This window comes from Sinohyriopsis cumingii, chromosome 11 (assembly GCF_028554795.1).
Source record: "Sinohyriopsis cumingii isolate HCF-2022 chromosome 11, ASM2855479v2, whole genome shotgun sequence".
Taxonomy (NCBI): Eukaryota; Metazoa; Mollusca; class Bivalvia; order Unionida; family Unionidae; genus Sinohyriopsis; species Sinohyriopsis cumingii.
Window position 1 is genome coordinate 21,709,646 of NC_142971.1, and position 10,783 is coordinate 21,720,428.

Below are 10,783 nucleotides of genomic sequence, written 5' to 3' on the forward strand. Positions count from 1 at the left end.
TATACCATGGATAACACTTTTGAATTGATACTCTGCACTTGGTAGCTAGTGCATGTTTGTCAAGCAATGAACGCAGGCACTTATCGAGTTGTTCTGCGGTAGGAGGTAAGCAAGTTGTTAAGTTAGCTTGGATGTCGTGCATTAGTTTGGTTCTATTTATCATACGGAGGTTTCTCTTAGTAGCAGATAAAGGTGGAGGGTTAGGGACTGATACGTCAAGATGGCATATAATACAGAGGTGATCTGATGCAAGGTCATGGGATACAAGGGAGTTCCGTGGAATGGATTGTATGTAGCGTTGATATTTTCATGGTTCATTATATAATAAATTGTAAATTTAAAATAAAAAACATTTACACATCACAATACACATATGATCACCTAGATTGCATAAGACATTCTAGAAAGTTCAGAGGGCACGAAATATATACAGTAAACCTTAGGTCTAAGGACGAAACAACACCCATGGGAACACCTGGATTGCCATATGACATTCTAGAAAGTTCAGAGGGCACGAAATATATACAATCTTAGATCTGACGGCACAACATTAACTTAATTAACTGAATTGTATAGACTGCACAACATTAACTTAATTATATGGAAAACACCACATACAATTTTGTTTGAGTTAATTCTAACACAGCACAACATTAATTTATCTTAAGGACGGTACAACATAGTTGTTTGATTTAATTCTATCACAGCACAACATACAATTTTAACTAACTTAATTCTATAGAGCACGACACTAACTTAATTTTAAGGACGGCACAACATACAATTTTAACTAACTTAATTATATAGACTGCACAATACATATACGGGCCTTCTCTACGTTCAACGCATGCGCACCCCCCAAAATCATGCTGGGAGAGCGCAAAAGGGCACCCACCACGTAGCAAGTGGGAGGGTGTGCTTGTCAGATGAATTTCGAGGAATCAGGGAGGAACCGCACTTTATATAGAAAAATCAACGATTATCGCAACCATTGATAGCTGTCAGTCACGAGATTCAAACTTTGGACCTCGAGTTTGAGAATAAAGCACATTATTTTTAAAATCTAGCGAGATAATCTCTTATCTTTCTTATAACTTTATCCCCTTGAGAATCAAAGACGCTGTCAATGATTTATTTTTTCCATCATAATATCGCCTCAGCTCTCTGTATTTTTTACCATCAAATTGCACACAGAGCTGTTTTTACTCTAACGCCAACACCACATCGTAGACACGATTTTGGTCCATAAGTTCCTCTCCGTACAGTTTGTAAATAAAGACCGCATACTTCATTCACGCAGGTTTTGTCACATGGAGTTACAGAACCTATCTTTAACCAACTGCATTTATGTTTTGTTTGAATCATTATATATACAATTATATTTCAATTTAGATATATATTTGTCTTAATTATAATATGAAGGAGTTTGAGAGATTATCTAAAATCGAGCCTTGGAAAACGAAGTTTCTTAAATCCAGATTCGATCTTGACAGAAGAACCCCTGACTTACTGAGGCGAGCTCTGGTTGATCCGACGAAATCTCTGATTTAAAGTATTCGTGACGCTAAGAAAGAATTTTATGACGATGGTGCATCTCATGTGTGGTCTACGTTTAAAGTTATTAACAATAAAAATGTTATCGATGCTATAATGAACTACAAAGGAGCGACGACGATTATTAATTATCTAGACAATCAAAGATATTTTTTCAGAGTAAAATTTATTGCGGAAGTAGACGATACTTGGATTATCCGTGACAAACGTGACCCTGTCCTTCATAATGAAAATATTGTTACGTTAAATAAAAATTCCAAACCAGGAATATTGACTGGTATTGACAAACCGTATTATGAGCGAGCGCGTCCTTTGACCGCAGTTATTAATGCAATATATCCGCTGCATGAGAAACCTAGCGTTAATGATCTCAAACCAATGAAACTGTCAAGGCTAAATTGTGCAGCCGAGCGAATTACAGAACACTTCACAAACGGGATACGAGGAAATAAACTAACAGATCTACGACGTGAAAAAATATACAAATGGGCTGAATCAGTCAAGGATAAAGGAGGTACAATAGATGATGTTGCTAAGTTAGAAAAAACACTAACATTCCCAATAAAAATTAAAACAATAACAGGAGAGGTATGATACGAATCGAAATATAAATCGAAAGGAGCTCCGATAAATATCATTGATCACAATGAGCCTGCCTGTACTTCTGCGGTGACAATATTTCCACAAGCTCGAACTGTTAAATTTTATAACGGTGATATGTTTGACTATATTAACGAAATAAGTAAGAACGATCCTCTATCAGTATGGTTATTTCAAAGTTCCGATAGAAACTATGATCAATTTGAACGGCCTAATGGCTTAATTTATGGTGCATAATCTCTCCACGAAGAAATGAAAAATCTTGCGTTGAAATACACTGACCCTGACGATGTCAAACAACTATTGTGTAATTGTTTTACTGTTCCATCTGTTGCGGCACATTTTGCTAGAGAGAATAATTTGTGGAAGCCAACTCGATTTTATTTTCTCGATGATATAGCATCAAGTTGTGTCGATTATGGACACGGTGGATTATGGAATGCTAAATACAATTACAAAAATATGATATCACTCGTTATGCTTGCATGTTATTCTGGAAGTTTTCTTGGAATGGGGGAATGTTCTGAATATTTTGAGCTATTTGGACATCCCTCACACGAAATGACCAGAGTGTCGATAAATGGACCTCTACCAGATTTTGACTTGACTGGATTTGCTTGTATCGAGTTATTTAAATTTGCCGAAGATCTTCATATGATTTGGTATGTCTGGTTTGGCAGACACTTTTCAGAGAAAATGTGGGCACCAATAGTATTATTACGATATATGCTTGATTAAAAAATATTGATTGAGTTGGTTGTAAGCGAAGCAATTGTATCATATAGTTCGCAGAAACAAGTTTGATTACCACAACAAAAAAAATATTCCGATGATGAAAATCCTGATACGACTGATTATGAGAATAAAATTGCAAAAGTTCTTGGTAGACAAATAATAGGTAAATTTATCGAAAGAGGATTATATGATCACAAACGACATTGCACAAGATTGATTATAGATGATGCTGAACTAGATTTTATAATTGCTGATACAACGAAGTAAAATACGTTTATAAGTCGAAGTGATGTTAACTTATCGGACGGAACTAAATCTATACTGCTGGTGAATCACCGCAGTTTATTCATTTAAGATCTTTGATGTTGGTTTATGTTTCGATAAATCTATTATCGATGATAAGAAGATTTTCTAAGTCCGCAGTTAGACTCGCCAGGGATTCATTTTATGTTAGTAAAGACACATAATTGATAAATGTATACAATCATGCATCATGGGGTGAATGGAGAATAACAAATGAGAAGATACTCAGTTATTCCAATCTGTAGATGTTCCGATTAAGGATATTTATTACAAATATAATAAAATATGATAATTGTCATCATCACCATCTGCATATCATCCTATAGTTAGGTATAAAACAGTTTATCTTAATGGACCAGTGTGTTGTGGTAAAACAACACCTGTGATCGAATTATGTCGTTGCCAGATTTCAGCTGATATGGTTGTTTTAACACCTACACACAGACTCGCCAGAAAAATGAACGAACGAGGAGTAAAATCTTGTACTTATCACAGCTTTTTTTCGATGGAAAGGAGACGCATGGACATCTGATCGAATGGGAGAGAAATATATTCCAAGGATCATCATTTGGGATGAAATATGTACAGTGTCACTAGAAACACTAAAAATATTTTTTGATTGGCTATTGTTGAAAAATGCTGCTGTAATAACGTGTGGCGATCATGGTCAACCACCGCCTTTTGTTGGATTGTCTCCACGTGAATGGTTAAGGAGTTTTGTTGATTATTATGAAGAAATAACTGATGATCATAGAGCACTTGATCCAGAACTAAGTGAGTTTAAGAGATTAATCAGACTACAACCAAATAAAATTCAATGTGAAATAATGCGTAAAATAATTTCACAAACTCCTATTAACGATTTTATGCAAATGTGGAGACCAGATGATTTGATAGTTCCAAGTAGAAAGATAGTTCACGATACACTTATATATACACATATATATATACATATATATATATATATATATATATATATATATATATATATATATATATATATATATATATATATATATATATATATATATATATATATATATATATATATAAGAATTTTTTTCAAATATACCTGTACCATTGTGTTATCGACCAGCAGATACGCGAAGGCGAAATATCGACGTTGATATAACAGGATCGTCAGAAAAACAAAATCTTGTATTAAATGATATTGTGTTAGTTCCCGTCAGTGTTGTTGAGGATGCGCTAGCCATGGAAAAATCATGGACGCTTGGATATGCTATAACGATTTATTCATCGCAAGGATTAACTATCTCTGGTACTAATATTTGGATTATTATTTGTCAAGGGAAATAAATTTATATTTATTTGTACCACATCGCACACATGTTCCTGTAAGTGCACGCTTTTTATTTATTGTTATTATTGCTGCTTGCATGCTCGTAGGAGTATGTGCTCTACATCAAACACAATATAGATCCATATTATTTATTATATTTATATAACATGGATGTCATTGATTTCTCAGCGACACGAAAACAAGAACCAGGCAAGCATCATCCAGCGCTACCAAATTCTATCAGAATGATAATAATAGGTCCATCTGGAAATGGTAAGACTCAATTATTACTTAATTTGATAATGAGATGGCTCAAATGGGATAAGTTGTATTTAGTAGCTCCGTCAGTTGATGATCAGAGATGCTACGAAGTGCTTAAAGATTTTAATGAAAATTCAAAATTATTGGACGACGATGGCGATGATATTATTAATTTTATCACCGACATTGATGAAGCACCATCCGTAGACGACCTTGATGGATTTATTAATAATTTAGTGGCATACGATGATGTGATGCTGGACAAACAATCCAAACCAGTTACAATATTTTCTCGAGATAGACATAACAATACTGATGTGATTTATGTTACTCAGCGATACACACAAATACCTAAAGTGATTAGAGACATCTATAATATTTTAGTTGTATTTAATGGAGTTGATACGCATACGTTGAGAAATACTCATCAGACTTGTTGTGACGGTGACATGGAGATAATTAAATTTAAAAACTTCTTTTCGCGAGCTCAGTCAGTCCCACACGGATTTATAACAATAAATGTACATGTCCCCAGATCACGATATCGTATAAGTCTTGATAAAATATTTGGTTAATAGCAGCAGAGAGGGTGCGACCTCAGTGAAACGTCCGGTGGGTAAACACACGCGCATCCTTTTTAAAAAAACGACGTCGACAAAAATAAAGTAACAAAAAACTGAACCAATTAGAGAAACTCTCGGTAAGTTAGAGGCTCCGGTTTGACGTTATTGACATTGTTATTTTCATTTTCGTTGAAAGCTTTATTTTTCAAAAATTTACTTTCCAGCAAATGGTCTGTTCACTCTCTCTGCTGCTTTATTTATTAATTGAATTCCTCTGAATGCACGTGGAAACTATTAAAAATACGAATTAGGCAACTTTTTGAACTCTATCAAAGTTTGAAAACTTCCATCATCACATTAGGAGGTACCTAGCATTTCTCGTGCCTCTAACATGCATGCCTCTTTCGAGTTTGTCGGGGATATTTACATTATATACTTGCAACAAACGAACTATTTGCTTTGTCGACTGCAAACGACGACAACCATGCACCGATATCCTGAGTCACTTGATTATAACAGTAAAAAGGGTGAAACTCCTGATAACACCCTGCTATACTCCAATTAAAACAAGATAACCAACGCAGTAGGTTCTAAACCAGTCCATTCAATGACTACGTGCTGATTGTATTATAGTATCTATGCATTTAGTCACTCATAACAGACACAACCGTAAGGTAGACATACGATACTATTATCGTATGTACGATTTAAATAGCTTACAGATTTGATTAGTTAGTATAGTTTAAGTTATTCAACTTTTCTATACATCTAGTACTAGTATTATCGAGCCGAAACTGAACTCGCAAACATAAATATACGATTCATTTGACCTGAAATGTGAATTCCAGTTCATAGCAAATGAAGTTTATGCACCCCAATCCCACAATTTTTGACTTTGTTTGAAGACCGAAGGTCATTTTTCTCACCAAGTGATTCTCAGTGTAAACACAAGCCATTGCACTAGATTATATTTCTTAGAAGCATTGTGTACTAAACATCGTGATGCAATTCAAAATCGCTGCCATCCACGCAGTTTAGGCGATAGTCTACTTGCCTTCAACACACATATTTAGTGGCATCGGTGGCTAACATTTTTTCCAAGCCGACATTGGATTTTACATCTCTACATAATGCGAAGTAACCATTGGAAGTGCACATGCCTCACAACAATTTCAACCACAACACTCGCCAGAAAGACTAAATTTCAGGATCTAAATTTGGTAATTCTAATGCGCATAGAACTAACGCTATCTGAAGACTACATCAACTTTTGATATTTATTGACTAAACAAATGTGATAAAAACGTGAATAATTCTCAAAGAAATGAGACATTATATATTTTCTGAAAACTGTACAATAATGTTCTTGACAAGCTAGTATCCTGTACAACTGCAGTAGCAAAGTCGACCCAAATAGTAGGCATAGCGAACGAATTGGCTACACTGACCGCTGAAGCAATAAGTGCTTGGGCAGTATATACTTCCAATACCGATTCCACCGCCAACTCCCCAGCTGCCATCGATACCTCCAATTCCTCCGATGCCACCGATACCATTGATACCACCAATGCCTCCGAGGCCACCGATACCTCCAAGGCCTCTGTCGTACAACTGGGCTGCAATATAACAAGAAATATATTGGGATGATAATAACAGATACATTAAACAACTACAGATAAAAAGAATTTCACATGCTGAACAAATAGCAATATAGCGTTCAATATGAACATCTTCATCTGTTTTAGACATGGAACAGTACTAGGTAAGGATCAAACTATGTACCTCACTATGAACCAGTTTCGATATTTATATATTTCTGTACGTATAAAGAAACGGGAAGGGCAGATAATGAGTCGAAACTCCCTGAAATTATATTCCAAACTGGAATTGTTATTCATGAAGACACAACACACATACAAATTAAAGTGGAAATCGTCAGATCCTACTAGTTAATGTTAAGTCTGCTGTAGAATTAGCGCGTGCACCTTTCGAAATTATGCCGATTCTTCTCGCAAGGTTACAAAGCTATATCGGATAATTACAGAAATTAGTGAGGAATAAGCACACAAATGCAATTCCTTTACAGAAGTTAAATGTCTGGCTATGAATATTTAGAAAACAAATACACGAACAAATTAAAGTTGAAGGTTTTACCATGAGACGTTGTGTCTTAAGTTTATTTTTGCAGATATACACACATATATCCCATAAAGTGCATTGATCTAGAGAGATAGGTGCCAATATATATGTTGACACGCAAACAGATCCATAATTACCATGAGACAAAGAGACAGAGCATAATGTGGCAAACAATATATCGGTACAAGTTGTCAGCTAATGATGAATTGTATAATGCGATCTTACCTGCGACTGTAGCAACCAGCATGCAGAGAGCCAAACCCACAATGGTCTTCATAGTTGAGGAATGCTTGGATATGTTTCCTGTAGGATACGCTATTGTTCAGGTTCAAGTATAACTGGTTCTTTTAAACTGAAATCAGGCTTTTTATACAAGATTCACTTCCTGATAAAGTAATGTAAAAATAATCAATCATTAGCATTGATTGTGAGGAGACTGTTTATTATATGCTAGTCTGATGTTGTGGCTATTTTGTCGTTCCATCGTGTCACTGACATTAATCAACAGAAGCATACGTAGCTATGTCGCACAAATGAGATGTAACTCAAGCGGGAACAATGACTACTAATATATATAAATATTACCAGTCATGTAATCTAGTTAAAGGAAATATTGTGTTTACCTGTTACTATAATCCGATGAAATATGCTCATGTCCTACTTTTATATAATTCTATTAGTCATAAAGTAGACACTTCTTGAGGAAATGACTGTTTCTTGTAATGGTGCTGATATATGAAGATAACAACAAGTTAAAATTTAAATCTTCAATACATGAGTCCTATTAAAACTCTCTGAAACGATCTTTTAAAATATTTTAGAATGGACAAAATGGTCAATTTGAAACGTATTTCACTATCTCGTCATGTTTCTGATGTGTGAATTTCATATGCCCTTCATATGCATTGAACTGCAATTAATTAGTTTATGTTTAGTTGCTACTTTGTTTTCCGCTGCTATTTTCAGACATACATAGATATAAGGCACATTTATTTTTTCATAAGGAAGTGAAAGGAAATTGTTTGCGTTGCTTATCCAGTTTGGTTTCCAATAGTGATACTGAGACAAGAGTTTCATTGTGACTTTTTCCTTAATTTGATAAAGTCAGGAAGCTCTCTCTTTTAATATCATGCTCGAAACTTAGTATATATTTGAAAATCATCCTTGTAATGTTATCATAATGTAAAACTGATCCATGTATCTGACAATATTTACGAAGCCTCCTTCTCACCTAATCCTTGTTTAAACCTTTTATACACGTTATGCCCTTTTGTGTTTGAATTTTGCTCTTGTCGACATCTACATGAACCATTTATTCCAGGAAACAGTAACAGACAAACTTATAACACATTATTAGCACTACAATGTCACATCAATACATATATTTAAATAATTTAGTGAACATCGTATTGAACCTTTGCTTTGACATAAATAGAAGCATGAAAGTTATGAGAAGTTGTTTCGCTGATTCATACTGTTTTCAAAATAGCGAAACTGAGAGAATATTTTGTCCTTTTCACAAAATTTACATTTTCAGTAAACTTAATGGTATATTCGAAATTCATACTTGCGCTGTTATCTTAATTTTTCTTTTATCCATTTAGCGGACGATATTTACATAATCCGCTTCTAATATATCCTTGTTTTAAACCACGCGAGTACGTTTCGCCCTTTTTAAAATGATGTGCGTATGTACCAATTTTGCTCTATTATATCCGGCATCTGCCAGTAGTCTTAATTGTTGTAACAGAACAGTAGAACAATACTAATATATGCCATTATATTTTCATAATAATCAACACATTTTACGATTTTTCAGAAACTGGTATTGTATCTTTGTACTGATATATGTTTATGTGAGATGTGGGAAAGGAAATATTAATGACGACACTATCATCTGAATGCCAGTTAATTTGCGATCAAATGACACCCTGCTTCCACTAAAAGGCAATCGACAGCAATAAATACATTTAAAGAATTTCGAGAGCAGTGTCTTATAATCTCAAGTTGATTAAACGCAATGTACATGTAACCTGGGACAAAATTATTCTTGTGTAACGATGGGAATGTCTTTACGGGACTTATCTATTAACAACAAATTTGAAATTAACTGGTAACAACAAATATTAAGACATTCTCTTTGTATAATATAAATAATAAATTGCTTTTCTAATCTGATATAAATTAAAATATAAACGAACGTTTTTTGAATTTAGGTCTAGACAGTATTTGTAAACTTTATTCTTTAATTCATTTGATTTCATTGTCCCATTCTTGGAGAGAAATGTAACGTTCTTTACCATAATGATATAGGCGCCCCTACAAGCTCTGGTAATCAATTTGATAATATATTATGAAATAACGCCTTAATTCCGCAAACAGTTATGGAAGATAGTCAATATATTTTTCGAATTTTATGAACATCATCTTACAATCCCATTTTGATTCGAGACATATGTTTTCTTTCTTGCAGAAAAATGATTTAGTATAAATGCATATTTGATTACCCTAGTTGTTTGTTAGCATCGAACCTGCGATAATAGCAATATTTAATAAAAAGTAGATTTTTACGTTACAAAAATACATTCATTTTGGACTCTTAGAGAATTTAAAATATCAATGATCTTGAATATAGTTTAGTCCATACAAACTGTACAATACTGATAGAAAATAACAGAAAAGTAAATGTTTTGAGAGTTTCCTTGTAAGATTGTGTTTATCAAGTGTTGGTGTGTATATATAATTTGATTCGCAACATGAATTGGACAGTCGCTGCATAAAGTAACTTAAAATGTTTTATTAAAAATAATCTTTTGATTCAAATGAGTTTTAGATCAATACAATAAAAAAACAGGCTCTGCTTCAGACTGTCGCAATAAGTGAAGGTTGATTTATCGAGTTCACACGGTAGCAGAAAAAACCACATCCGTGACAACTACATATTTCATTTTGACTGTACTGTAATGACCAGGACCGCTTATGATTTAAGAGGAATATAACCCTCCACGTAACTAGTTGATAACTAAGAACACCTTGCCGTGAGAACCAACTGTGACATTATTTAGATCGAAAATCATTTAAAACAAGCGACATCATAAGAGATAAAGTGAAGATGATTTATTGATTGCACTGAAGTGTTTTATAAACACGATAATGAGTTAGCGTACTTCTATACCTGGATTATATATCCTTCTGTCTAATTCTCATATGATTCTTTTTTCCGGACATTGTTGACCCTAAATTATCCTTTCCATTTGCTTTATCAATATGCTGTTATGATATCTCCATCGTAGCTGTTATAAAGTGTATTTGGCGTGTTTTGCTCTAA

General features: G+C 34.0%; 1 long non-coding RNA gene across 1 annotated transcript; it reads right to left on the reverse strand.

The window, feature by feature from the left end:
- Positions 1-6,579: 6,579 nt before the first annotated feature.
- On the reverse strand, positions 6,580-7,788 carry LOC149787741 (uncharacterized). The gene is made up of 2 exons (XR_016424095.1): positions 7,681-7,788; positions 6,580-6,932 (listed from the first exon to the last, which is right to left on the reverse strand). It is a non-coding gene; the product is annotated as an uncharacterized LOC149787741 (long non-coding RNA).
- Positions 7,789-10,783: the final 2,995 nt, after the last annotated feature.